Source organism: Taudactylus pleione, unplaced genomic scaffold, assembly GCF_031769625.1.
Source record: "Taudactylus pleione unplaced genomic scaffold, aTauple2 ptg000574l, whole genome shotgun sequence".
NCBI classification, from domain to species: Eukaryota; Metazoa; Chordata; class Amphibia; order Anura; family Myobatrachidae; genus Taudactylus; species Taudactylus pleione.
Genome location: NW_028284976.1, coordinates 2,123,625 through 2,135,957, shown reverse-complemented (window position 1 = coordinate 2,135,957; position 12,333 = coordinate 2,123,625). Strand labels below are relative to the sequence as shown.

At 41.8% G+C, this 12,333-nt stretch overlaps 1 pseudogene; it reads left to right on the top strand.

The window, feature by feature from the left end:
* Positions 1-8,448: 8,448 nt before the first annotated feature.
* Positions 8,449-11,005, top strand: LOC148481552 (zinc finger protein 862-like; annotated as a pseudogene).
* The last annotated feature ends 1,328 nt before the right edge of the window (positions 11,006-12,333 follow it).

The window sequence follows — 12,333 nt, the reverse complement described above, 5'->3', positions numbered from 1 at the left end:
GAGATAAACAGAATTACTGTATATCTGACACTACCAAATCACAGTGTCGCATAAGTAGAATAGTCCATAGTAAATAGACATTTTTTAAGTATCAATGTATAGCAGGAACATATCATCGTGCCTCTGCAGGCCTAGACCACGTCTAGCCTGAGAATTACCGGTAATTAATAATCATTAATTACATGTTCAGGGTCTCCTTCTTCGGTGGTTCATCTTTGATTGTTGCCATGAGTAGAAGTTTGGAATCAAGACCTCACAAAAGTCCAGCGATGTAGTTTGTTTAGATGTTGACCTCACATTTTGATTCATGGAAAAGGCCCACCTGGAAAAAACATATTGGGAGGCGCGATAACATGTTCTTGCTATACACTATACATGCAAATAAATCTCAGTTGGGCCTGTCCTTGTTGGCAGGGTGAATTTGCACTATATCTAGCTACCTTACTCTCTATCTCTATATCTATCTATATATGGGCAATCAACAGATGTGTTCACAAACATCTAACCTCCCTGCGTGTTCAACAGCCCTTCTAGATGTGTTATACCGTGGCACGAATCGGTACCGCTGAGCATCTTTTTGTGAAACATTTTCCCTTAAACTGCATTTTATTCGCAAAGTGATGCAAATAGGATGGACAAGCAGCTTATGCTGATTAAAATTATATGTGGCAAGCCTACAGTATGTTCTGTGTGCGACTGTGGCTATATCTGCATGCAAAATGCTACGTTACAGTGTCAGCAGCTGTGACACTGTAAAGTTGCATATCGCATGCAGATACAGCTCAGTTGCACACAGAAAATACAGTAGGCATGCCGTATATCATTCTAATCAGTATAAGCTGCTTTTCCATCCTACTCGCATCACTTTGCAAATAAGACACATTTTAATGGAAAAAGTCACCTGGAAAGATGCCCTGTGCTACAGAGTCACATTGTACTCACCCATTATTTGTAACACATATCTCAAAACACATGGAGGATAGATGTACTGTATGTGGACGCATCTGTACCTAATTATTTATTAGTATTTATTACCAGGTTTTTATATAGCGCACATATATTCCACAGCACTTTACAGAGAAAAATTTGTCCATTCACTGTAGTCCCTGCCCCAGTGGAGCTTACACACTATGGGCCTCATTCAGACCCACTCGCAAGCGGCTGTCCGCTCGCAAGTGGGTCGATGGTGTGCACTGCGCATGCGCACGACGGAGGGAGCTTCGTCGTGCGCATGCGCCAGACGCGACGAGCGAAGGACTTTCCTTCGCTCGTTGTGTCTGATCAAAGGGGGCGTGCTGTCGATGTTGATTGACAGCACGCCCCCTTTGGTGGGCGTGCCTCCCAGACAGAGGCGTTCCCAAGGGAACGCCTACCGTCAGAAGCCGGCCCCACTGACATCACTAGTGATGTCAATGGGAGTGATTTTGGCTCTGATAGAGCCAAAATCACTCCGGGGTTTGTGGTCGAAAACCCAGACCACAGGCCTCTGGTCGCACTGGCGATGGTCGCGATGGTCAAGACCATCATCCTGCACTCTCGTATGAGCTGTGGGTGGTGACCCACAGCTATACGAGCGTCCAGGAGGACGCTCCATTTTTATGGAGGACGGCCCTCATTCAGAGCGAGCGCTCTGCTCAGAGCGTCCGGCTCTGAATGAGGGCCTATATTCCCTACCACATGCTCACGCAACTAGCAACAAATGCAACGCAAGGCATGATAATTAGCAACACAGCAATAGACAAGTTATAAGTACCAAAGAACTAGTGTCTGCCTATCTAACTGTCTACCTACCTACCTATCTATCTCTATATGGGTAACCTACAGATGTGTTCACATACACCTAGCCTCCCTGCCCGTTAAACAGCCCTTCTAGTCGTGGTATACCGTGGCACGACTCTGTAGAACTGAGCGTATTTTCGTGCACCTTTTCCTCTTAAAATCTGTCTTATTTGCGTAGCGATGCAAAATAAGATGGACAATCAGCTTATGCTGCAGTGATCGCAAATATGCACTATAGCACTTATTTTACCCATCATTAAGGACTGGGGTCAACGGGGACACGTAGCGTTCACGCTAGGCTTGTATCGCGGGGCGCCGCGCCCCGCCCCTTTTTTTAATAGGCAAAAGCGCCCTGCCCCTTTTATCGCTCCCCAGCGCCCTGCTGTTCTCTTACCTTGTTTGCAGCGCCCCGCCGCGCCGCGCTGACAGGCTGCTGAGCTGTCACAGCTCACATAGCTGTCAGCTATCTCCGGCTGCCGCTCGCTCCCCGTACGCATGGTGCGTCGCTGATTGGACGCTGTAGTATCTGGGGAGAGACAGGAGGGCTGGGTTTGCCTCTCCCGCCGAAGCAAACCCAGCCCTCCTGTCTTATTGAAATTATTAAAGGAGACCTCACCCTTTTGGTGGCCATTCTCGGATCAGCTCAACGGACCAGGCACTTTTATCCAGGGGTTAATACTAAGTCATGTAGGTATACCTTAAAATTTAGTGCTGCCATGAGCACTAGGTTTACTATATAAAGTGCCCGGTGCCCCCTTATCTTTAATATGCTCCTTGTGCCCCCTTATGTTTAATATGGGCCTTGCCCCCCCATATTTTTAATATGTGCCTTGTCCCCCCTTATTTTTAATATGTACCTTGTGACAAGGCACATATTAAAGATAAGGGGGACAAGGCACATATTAAAAATATGGGGGGACAAGGAGCATATTAAACATAAGGGGGCACAAGGAGCATATTAAATATAAGGGAGGACAAGGCACATTAAAAATAAGGAGGCACATATTAAAAATAAGGGGTGACGAGGCACATATTAAAAATAAGGGGTGACAAGGCACTTATTAAAAATAAGGGGGGACAAGCTGTCTCCCCTTATTTTTAATATGTGCCTTGTGCCTCCTTATTTTTAATATGTGCCTTGTGCCTCCTTATTTTTAATATGTGCCTTGTGCCCCCTTATTTTTAATATGTGCCTTGTCCTCCCTTATTTTTAATATGTGCCACGTCATAAGGCACATATTAAAAATAAGGGAGGACAAGGCACATATTAAAAATTAGGTGGCACAAGGCAAATATTAAAAATAAGGAGGCACAAGGCACATATTAAACATAAGGAGGCACAAGGCACACACTAAAGATAAGGGGGGACAAGGCACATATTTAAAATAAGGGGTGACATGGCACTTATTAAAAATTAGGGGGGACAAGTTGTCCCCCCTTATCTTTAGTATGTGCCTTGTGCCTCCTTATTTTTAATATTTGCCTTGTGCCCCCTAATTTTTAATATGTGCCTTGTGCCTCCTTATGTTTAATATGTGCCTTGTCCCTACTTATTTTTAATATGTGCCTTATGACGTGGCACATATTAAAAATAAGGGAGGACAAGGCACATATTAAAAATAAGGGGGCACAAGGCACATATTAAAAATAAGGAGGCACAAGGCACATATTAAAAATAAGGGGTGACATGGCACTTATTAAAAATAAGGGGGGACAAGTTGTCTCCCCTTATTTTTTATATGTGCCTTGTGCCTCCTTATTTTAATATGTGCCTTGTGCTTCCTTATTTTTAATATGTGCCTTGTGCCTCCTTATGTTTAATGTGTGCCTTGTCCCCACTTATTTTTAATATGTGCCACGTCATAAGGCACATATTAAAAATAAGGGAGGACAAGGCACATATTAAAAATTAGGGGGCACAAGGCAAATATTAAAAATAGGGAGGCACAAGGCACTTATTAAAAATAAGGGGGACAAGTTGTCTCCCCTTATTTTTTATATGTGCCCTGTGCCTCCTTATGTTTAATATGTGCCTTGTGCCTCCTTATTTTTAATATTTGCCTTGTGCCCCCTAATTTTTAATATGTGCCTTGTCCTCCCTTATTTTTAATATGTGCCTTATGACGTGGCACATATTAAAAATAAGTGGGGACAAGGCACACATTAAACATAAGGAGGCACAAGGCACACACTATAGATAAGGGGGCACAAGGCACATATTAAAAATAAGGGGTGACATGGCACTTATTAAAAATTAGGGGGGACAAGTTATTCCCCCTTATTTTTAATATGTGCTTTGTGCCTCCTTATCTTTAGTATGTGCCTTGTGCCTCCTTGTTTCAAATATGTGCCTTGTGCCTCCTTGTTTCAATTATGTGCCTTGTGCCTCCTTGTTGCAAATATGTGCCTTGTGCCTCCTTGTTTCAATTATGTGCCTTGTGCCTCCTTGTTGCAAATATGTGCCTTGTGCCTCCTTGTTTCAATTATGTGCCTTGTGCCTCCTTGTTTTAAATATGTGCCTTGTGCCTCCTTATTTTTAATGTGGGCCTTGTCCTCCCTTATTTTTAATATGTGCCTTATGACGTGGCACATATTAAAAATAAGGGAGGACAAGTCACATATTAAACATAAGGAGGCACAAGGCACACACTAAAGATAAGGGGGACAAGGCTCATTTTAAAAATAAGGGGTGACATGGCACTTATTAAAAATTAGGGGGGACAAGTTGTCCCCCCTTATCTTTAGTATGTGCCTTGTGCCTCCTTATGTTTAATATGTGCCTTGTCCTCCCTTATTTTTAATATGTGCCCTGTGCCTCCTTATTTTAATAAGTGCCTTGTGCTTCCTTATTTTTAATATGTGCCTTGTGCCCCCTTATCTTTAGTGTGTGCCTTGTGCCTCCTTATCTTTAATATGTGCCTTGTGCCTCCTTATCTTTAATATGTGCCTTGTGCCTCCTTGTTTTAAATATGTGCCTTGTCCTCCCTTATTTTTAATGTGTGCCTTGTCCTCCCTTATTTTTAATATGTGCCTTATGACGTGGCACATATTAAAAATAAGGGAGGACAAGTCACATATTAAACATAAGGAGGCACAAGGCACACACTAAAGATAAGGGGGACAAGGCTCATTTTAAAAATAAGGGGTGACATGGCACTTATTAAAAATTAGGGGGGACAAGTTATTCCCCCTTATTTTTAATATGTGCTTTGTGACTCCTTGTTTCAAATATGTGCCTTGTGCCTCCTTGTTTCAATTATGTGCCTTGTGCCTCCTTGTTGCAAATATGTGCCTTGTGCCTCCTTGTTTCAATTATGTGCCTTGTGCCTCCTTGTTGCAAATATGTGCCTTGTGCCTCCTTGTTTCAATTATGTGCCTTGTGCCTCCTTGTTTTAAATATGTGCCTTGTGCCTCCTTATTTTTAATATGTGCTTTGTGCCTCCTTTTCTTTAGTATGTGCCTTGTGCCTCCTTATTTTTAATATGTGCTTTGTGCCTCCTTATCTTTAGTATGTGCCTTGTGCCTCCTTGTTATAAATATGTGCCTTGTGCCTCCTTATTTTTAATATGTGCCTTGTGCCTCCTTGTTTCAAATATGTGCCTTGTGCCTCCTTGTTTCAAATATGTGCCTTGTGCCTCCTTGTTTCAATTATGTGCCTTGTGCCTCCTTGTTGCAAATATGTGCCTTGTGCCTCCTTGTTTTAAATATGTGCCTTGTGCCTCCTTATCTTTAGTATGTGCCTTGTGCCTCATTATCTGTAGTATGTGCCTTGTGCCTCCTTATTTTTAATATGTGCATTGTGCCCCCTTATCTTTAATATGTGCCATCCTTATTTTTAGTATGTGCCTTTATATTTTAATATGTGCCCTGTGCCTCCTTATTTTAATATGTGCCTTGTGCCTCCTTATTTTTAATATGTGCTTTGTGCCTCCTTATGTTTAATATGTGACTTGTCCCCTCTTATTTTTAATATGTGCCTTCTCACAAGGCACATATTAAAAATATAGGGGGACAAGGCACACACTAAAAATAAGGGGGGACAAGTTGTCCCCCCTTATTTTTAATATGTGCTTTGTGCCTCCTTATGTTTAATATGTGACTTGTCCCCCCTTATTTTTAATATGTGCCTTCTCACAAGGCACATATTAAAAATATGGGGGGACAAGGCACACACTAAAAATAAGGGGGGACAAGTTGTCCCCCCTTATTTTTAATATGTGCTTTATGCCTCCTTGGGCTCGATTCTATTCAGCGCAATGTAAATAGCTCTGGGAGTGAGCTCCTGGAGCTATTCAATACACCGCGCTGACAAGTCCGACTAATGATTTCTTCTCTCATCCCTCCGGGGATGAGAAGAAATCCGACAAAAGTCCCGGCGCGAGGCTGTTTTCTGTCCTTCGCGCCTGGAAAACAGCCTCATGCCGGGAAGTTAGGTTGGGGAATGCCCGTTATCGCGCCTAAACACCCTGTTTAAGGCGCGATAACGAGCCTTCCCCGACCTAACAGCGTGATGAATTGAATAGCTTCGGGAGCTATCTCCCGGCGCTATTTACATCGCGCTGAATTGAATCGTGCCCCTTGTTTTAAATATGTGCCTTCTGCCTCCTTGCTTTAATTATGTGCCTTGTGCCTCCTTGTTTTAAATATGTGCCTTGTGCCCCCTTATCTTTAGTATGTGCCTTGTCCCCCCTAATTTTTAAAATGTGCCTTGTGCCTTCTTATATTTAATTTTGTATAATTACATTTTTATTTTTGGTTGCTATGGGCAACATCAGTTCTAAAACTCACTTCTAAATACTCTCACTTTAGTAAATTTACCCCCTTGGATTAACTTTTGTCAAGAGCAAGCTAGGGCCCTGATTCAGAGCCGGACGCTATGACAGAACGCTCGCTCTGAATCAGGGCCTTCCATCTTGATTTTTAGAGCGGCTTCCTGGCCGTTCGTATAGCTGTGGGTGACCACCCACAGCTATAGCGAGCGGCCAGGAAGATGGTCACAATGGTCAAGACCATCGCGACCATCGGGCTTGCGACGAGACCCTTGTGGTAGGGTCTCGTTGCCACAAGCCCTAGAGTGCTGTCGGCTCAAACAGAGCCGAAAGCACTCCCACTGTCATCACTTGTGATGTCAGTGGGCCCGGCCCCAGACGGTAGGCGTTCACATGGGAACGCCTCCATCTGGGCAGGCACGCCCACCAAAGGGGGCGTGCTGTCACTCAACATCGACAGCATGCCCCCTTCGGTACTAGACCAGGATTGATGGTTTGCCTGCTGCTATTCGGGGCTCGGGCATGCGCACTGGGCCAACATCGACCTGCTTGCGAGTGTTCAGCGCTCGCGAGTGGGTCTGAATCAGGCCCTAAATTTCTGGTTTGCTGGAGGCCAAACCGTAGTGCCAGTTTATATAAACTCCAGACATTAGGGCCAATATTCCAAAACTGTGCAGTGAATTAATATGTAATGTTAACCATTACATCATCCATGCTCGCCATATTATTTGATGATCGATACATCATGCTATTAATGATTTGATCAACTGTTAAGTCAAGACAGCATGAAAAATTATGACATAACTAGTTTTATAAATTTCTCTTCTTTTTTTTGCACCTTGTTTAGTCATGAATGATTTATGAATTGTGGGCCAATAATGATTATGTTCAAAACTTCTGTATGTTATAATTGGAACACCTGGCCATAATCCTCTTTTAATCAGACAAAATAAATTCTCATTTGTTTATTTTAAAATTAATCCTTATTTTTTTTTTTTAATTTTTGTAGGAAACATTTTTAAAATTGTTAATTGTGAAACAATCCTTTCACATAATCCTGTTGAGAGCAAAAGTACGCAGGCGTTTCTGCATACAAGTTTCTGAATGTGAGAATTACATCTGACCTCCTGGCGCTCCTCGGGCTTCACACCATAAGATCCAAAGCAGCGGCTCCTGGCTCCAACTACTTCTCTCCACAGCTGGGCTCCATGCAGTCTCCTCAACTCGTCTAAGGTGAGTACCAGGCGTGTACTGTGTCAGTGGTCAGTTGTTCTCAGGGTTAGGGCTCAGGGTGTGTTGAGCTGTTTTATTTTTTATTCTACACTAGGCGCAACTCCTATTCTCACCTGTACACCATCACGTTTACCAACCAATTGAACTGGCACTTCCGCCCTTGCATCTCTGACCTCCTGGCGCTCCTCGGGCTTCACACCATACGATCCAAAGCAGCGGCTCCTGGCTCCAACTACTTCTCTCCACAGCTGGGCTCCACGCAGTCTCCACAACTCGTCTAAGGTGAGTACCAGGCGTGTACTGTGTCAGTGGTCAGTTGTTCTCAGGGTTAGGGCTCATAGTGTGTTGAGCTGTTTTATTTTTTATTCTACACTAGGCGCAACTCCTATTCTCACCTGTACACCATCACGTTTACCAACCAATTGAACTGGCACTTCCGCCCTTGCATCTCTGACCTCCTGGCGCTCCTCGGGCTTCACACCATAAGATCCAAAGCAGCGGCTCCTGGCTCCAACTACTTCTCTCCACAGTTGGGCTCCACGCAGTCTCCTCAACTCGTCTAAGGTGAGTACCAGGCGTGTACTGTGTCAGTGGTCAGTTGTTCTCAGGGTTAGCGGTCAGGGTGTATCCTAAAACTCTCTTCCCCATCTCCTTTACAGTAGAAAACATGCCTACTGTTAAAAGAAAACTTAAGGAACATCAAAAAAAACCCAATGAAATAGGACGGAAATGTTTGAAAATAAGTGATATGTTTTCAGGAATAAAGGTAAGAACACAGATTTTCGACACTACTAAACTTACTATATTTTAAAAGCTCTGTAAATGATTTCATGCTGAAATCAGAAAATAAGTAATCATCATTAATATATATATTAATTGCAGAAAACAAATGCAGCAGAGCCAGATCCTGTACCCAGCACCTCTGCAAACGCAGATGATGAAATCATTTCCACATCAAATTCATTGACCACAGTAAACACAAATATCAATCTGAATGATCCCATATTGATTTCATGTGAAATCAATGAAAATGAGGATAATATAGATCCAGATGTGCCTTCTCAATCCACAGTTTTATTGGCCAACTGTGTACAGAATTTAGAGAACGACTCTTTGGTTGAGCTGTTAGAAGAACGGTGCTCTTTTAGTGATGACACAGACACAATAAATGACCTTGTGGACAGCACTTCTCAAAAACAAAAAACAAAACATAAAGTTGGATACCAAAAAAAATGGAAAAAAACATTCCCATGGCTTCTTTGTAAAAAAAATTGGTGACAGAGAGAGTTTAATCTGCCAACTGTGCTCCAAACACCTAAGTAATGATAACAAATACAATAAATCTCCATGGATGAATAATGGTATGTGCACAGTAAGGCTTGACAAAATCAAGGGGCACTCTGTTTCTGAAATGCATAAAGTGGCAATGCAAACAGAAATGATCCCTTTAAGTGCAGAAGCCTCACAGAACCGAAAAAATAGACCAGAGTCTGAAGAATTTAAAGCTGTTGAATATGCTATGAAGTGTCTGGAGTTTCTTATTGAACATAATATACCACATACAACTATTTTTAAACCATTTATTGAATTTTGCATTGAACAGTTAAAATCTCCTGTTTTAGCTCCCCTTAAAAAAGCTAAAAATGCATTATACACAAGCTACCAAACAGTTAATGAATTTGTTAACTCAATGGCCAGTGTTCAAAAACAGCAAGTTATGCTGTCTTTACAGAAGAGTCCATCCTATTCAATAATGATTGATGAACCACAGACGTCAGCAACAGAAAGCACTTGGCTACTGCTGCAAAATATATTAAAGACAGAGAAGTTACAGTGTCCTTTATTTGCGATACTGAAATTCCAGATGGAAAATCTGAAACTATTTTCAATGCTCTTTCACAGACTGTAGAAGAATGTGGAGGGTATGAGAAATTAGTTGGATTTGGAAGTGATGGCGCCAGTTCAATGGTTGGTAAACGTGATGGTGTAGCTGCCAAAATAAAGACCAAAAATGATAAGGTTATTTCAATCCATTGTCATAACCACCGTTTAGCTCTTGCAACTAAGAATACCTTGGAGTCTTTGGAACCATTTGTCAAAATGGACGAGGTATTAACCAGCATTTACAAATATTACAAATACAGCTCTGTCAGAAGCAGAAGCTTGGCTGAAATACAAAAAGTATTTAGTAAATGCAAAGGTACCAAAATAAAAAAGGCGAGCCACACAAGATGGCTATCACATGAAAATGCAATTAATTCAATACGAATTAATTATCAATCATTGTGGATTTAGAAAATGCGGTTGTAAGTGGACAGTCAAAGACTGCAACGGTTTTGAATGGTCCAAATGCAGAAGGACTTCTGAAACATTTAAAACATTTTCATTTTTTTCAACTTATTCATTTCCTGTGTGACGTCCTGAGCCTACTTTCTAAACTTGTGTTGATTTTTGAAAGACGAGATGTCGATCTAGCTACCATACATAGCAATGTTTCCACTACACTTGCTGCTTTAAAAAATTTAAAACGGAAGCCTGGGGGTCAGTTTTGTCGGAACCTTGAAAATAATGCAAGAAAAATTGGAATTGCGGCTCCTATATCGGCACCAAACTGTAATTTTGAGGAGCATGCAAGATGTTTCATAGATCTCTTGGTTGAAAATATTTCTGAGAGGATGCAGAATGTTTCTACACTTAATTTGTTAAGTGTCTTAGATATGAGACATCTTAATACTGGAGAAGGTGTTGGTTTTTATGGTGTGGCTGAGATGGCACAGCTTGCAGAATTTTATCACTTGGATGAAGACCTTTTATTATCAGAATGGGAAGATTTTAAGTCTGTGTTCCTGGAAAATGAAGACGACAATTCTGATGATGAAAGATTATCCATGGTCAACCTGTACAATACTTTGGAAAAATCTGAAGACACAGTTGGAGTAGCATTTCCTCACATCCAGAATCTTGTTGGAATTGACTGTGTTCTTCCACTCTCAACTGCAGAAATAGAAAGGACTTTTTCACAAGTGAAGTTGATCTTAACTGAACACAGAAATCGTCTCAAGGTGGAAAATGTGAACAGTTTATTAGCCATAAAGCTGAATGGCAAGGTAAACTTGAGAGAGGCTGTGAGGCACTGGATGAAAAAAAAAAGAAGAATCTTTTCTTCTACCCAGTCAACGCTGGCCACCCACCACACTATATCACCAGAAACGCCTGAAATCTAGATTTCCTGCTAAAAGCGAACACAGTGCATCTGACCTGACCCACCCAAGCTACAAGGAGCCCAGCCTGTGGAGACTGCCATTTTCATGTTTACACTGGTGAGTATTGAGACAAAAAGTGGGGGGAAATTGCTAGATGGAGGATGTATGGGCCTAAATATGTCCTGAAATCATGTTATCAGAGTCCTTTTTGCACTTACTTCTTGATTCTTCAAAGCACACCTTCATTTTATGTGAAAGAATTATGAACAAAAAAGATCATGATCTTCTCAAAAGAATAAGCTGTGCTTTGAGGAACTGTGAATCGAGTACAAAAGGACTCTGGTAATATGCATTGAGTTAATGTATGATTCTCTTTTTCAGCTTTTGCGTTGCCCCTACAAGGGAAATAATGCCAGTGACACGGACACATCCAGCTGACCTTGGATAAAGAGTTGGACCCTTCTGTGGTCATCATCTTGCAAATCTGCACTCTCCCTGCTAAAAGCGAACACAGTGCATCTGACCTGACCCACCAAAGCTACAAGCAGCCCAGCCTGTAGAGACTGCCATTTTCATGTTTACACTGGTGAGTATTGAGACAAAAAGTGGGGGGAAATTGCTAGATGGAGGATGTATGGGCCTAAATATGTCCTGAAATCATGTTATCAGAGTCCTTTTTGCACTTGCTTCTTGATTCTTCAAAGCGCACCTTCATTTTATGTGAAAGAATTCTGAACAAAAAAAATCATGATCTTCTCAAAAGAATAAGCTGTGCTTTGAGGAACTGTGAATCGAGTACAAAAGGACTCTGGTAATATGCATTGAGTTAATGTATGATTCTCTTTTTCAGCTTTTGCGTTGCCCCTACAAGGGAAATAATGCCAGTGACACGGAGACATCCAGCTGACCCTGGATAAAGAGTTGGACCCTTCTGTGATAGACAGCTATCACTTCCTCTGCACTACAGATCCCATGCTGCAACATACTGTAGGACATTAGATGAGCAGCACAAACTACATGGAGATGGTGCTATTGCTTTATTTTGAAGAAAATTGTTAGTGGTACAGTAAGTAAAACTACATTGGTAATTTAAATCTCTAAATTATATCCTTTTATTATTGTATGCAAGTCTTCACTTTCAAAAACATGTGTGCTTTAAAATCAGTGAGCATTAAAAACAAAAGGATTGAAAGAATAAGCATCCGGGTGTCTTTGTATAAAATTTGGTATGTCAACACTTTCTGTTTAAGCATTATGTACAAAACGTTACCTTTGTCATTTAAAAAGTGCCCTCCCGACTGAAAAATGTGCCCTCCCGACTGAAAAATGTGCCCTCCTCGGTAGTCTGC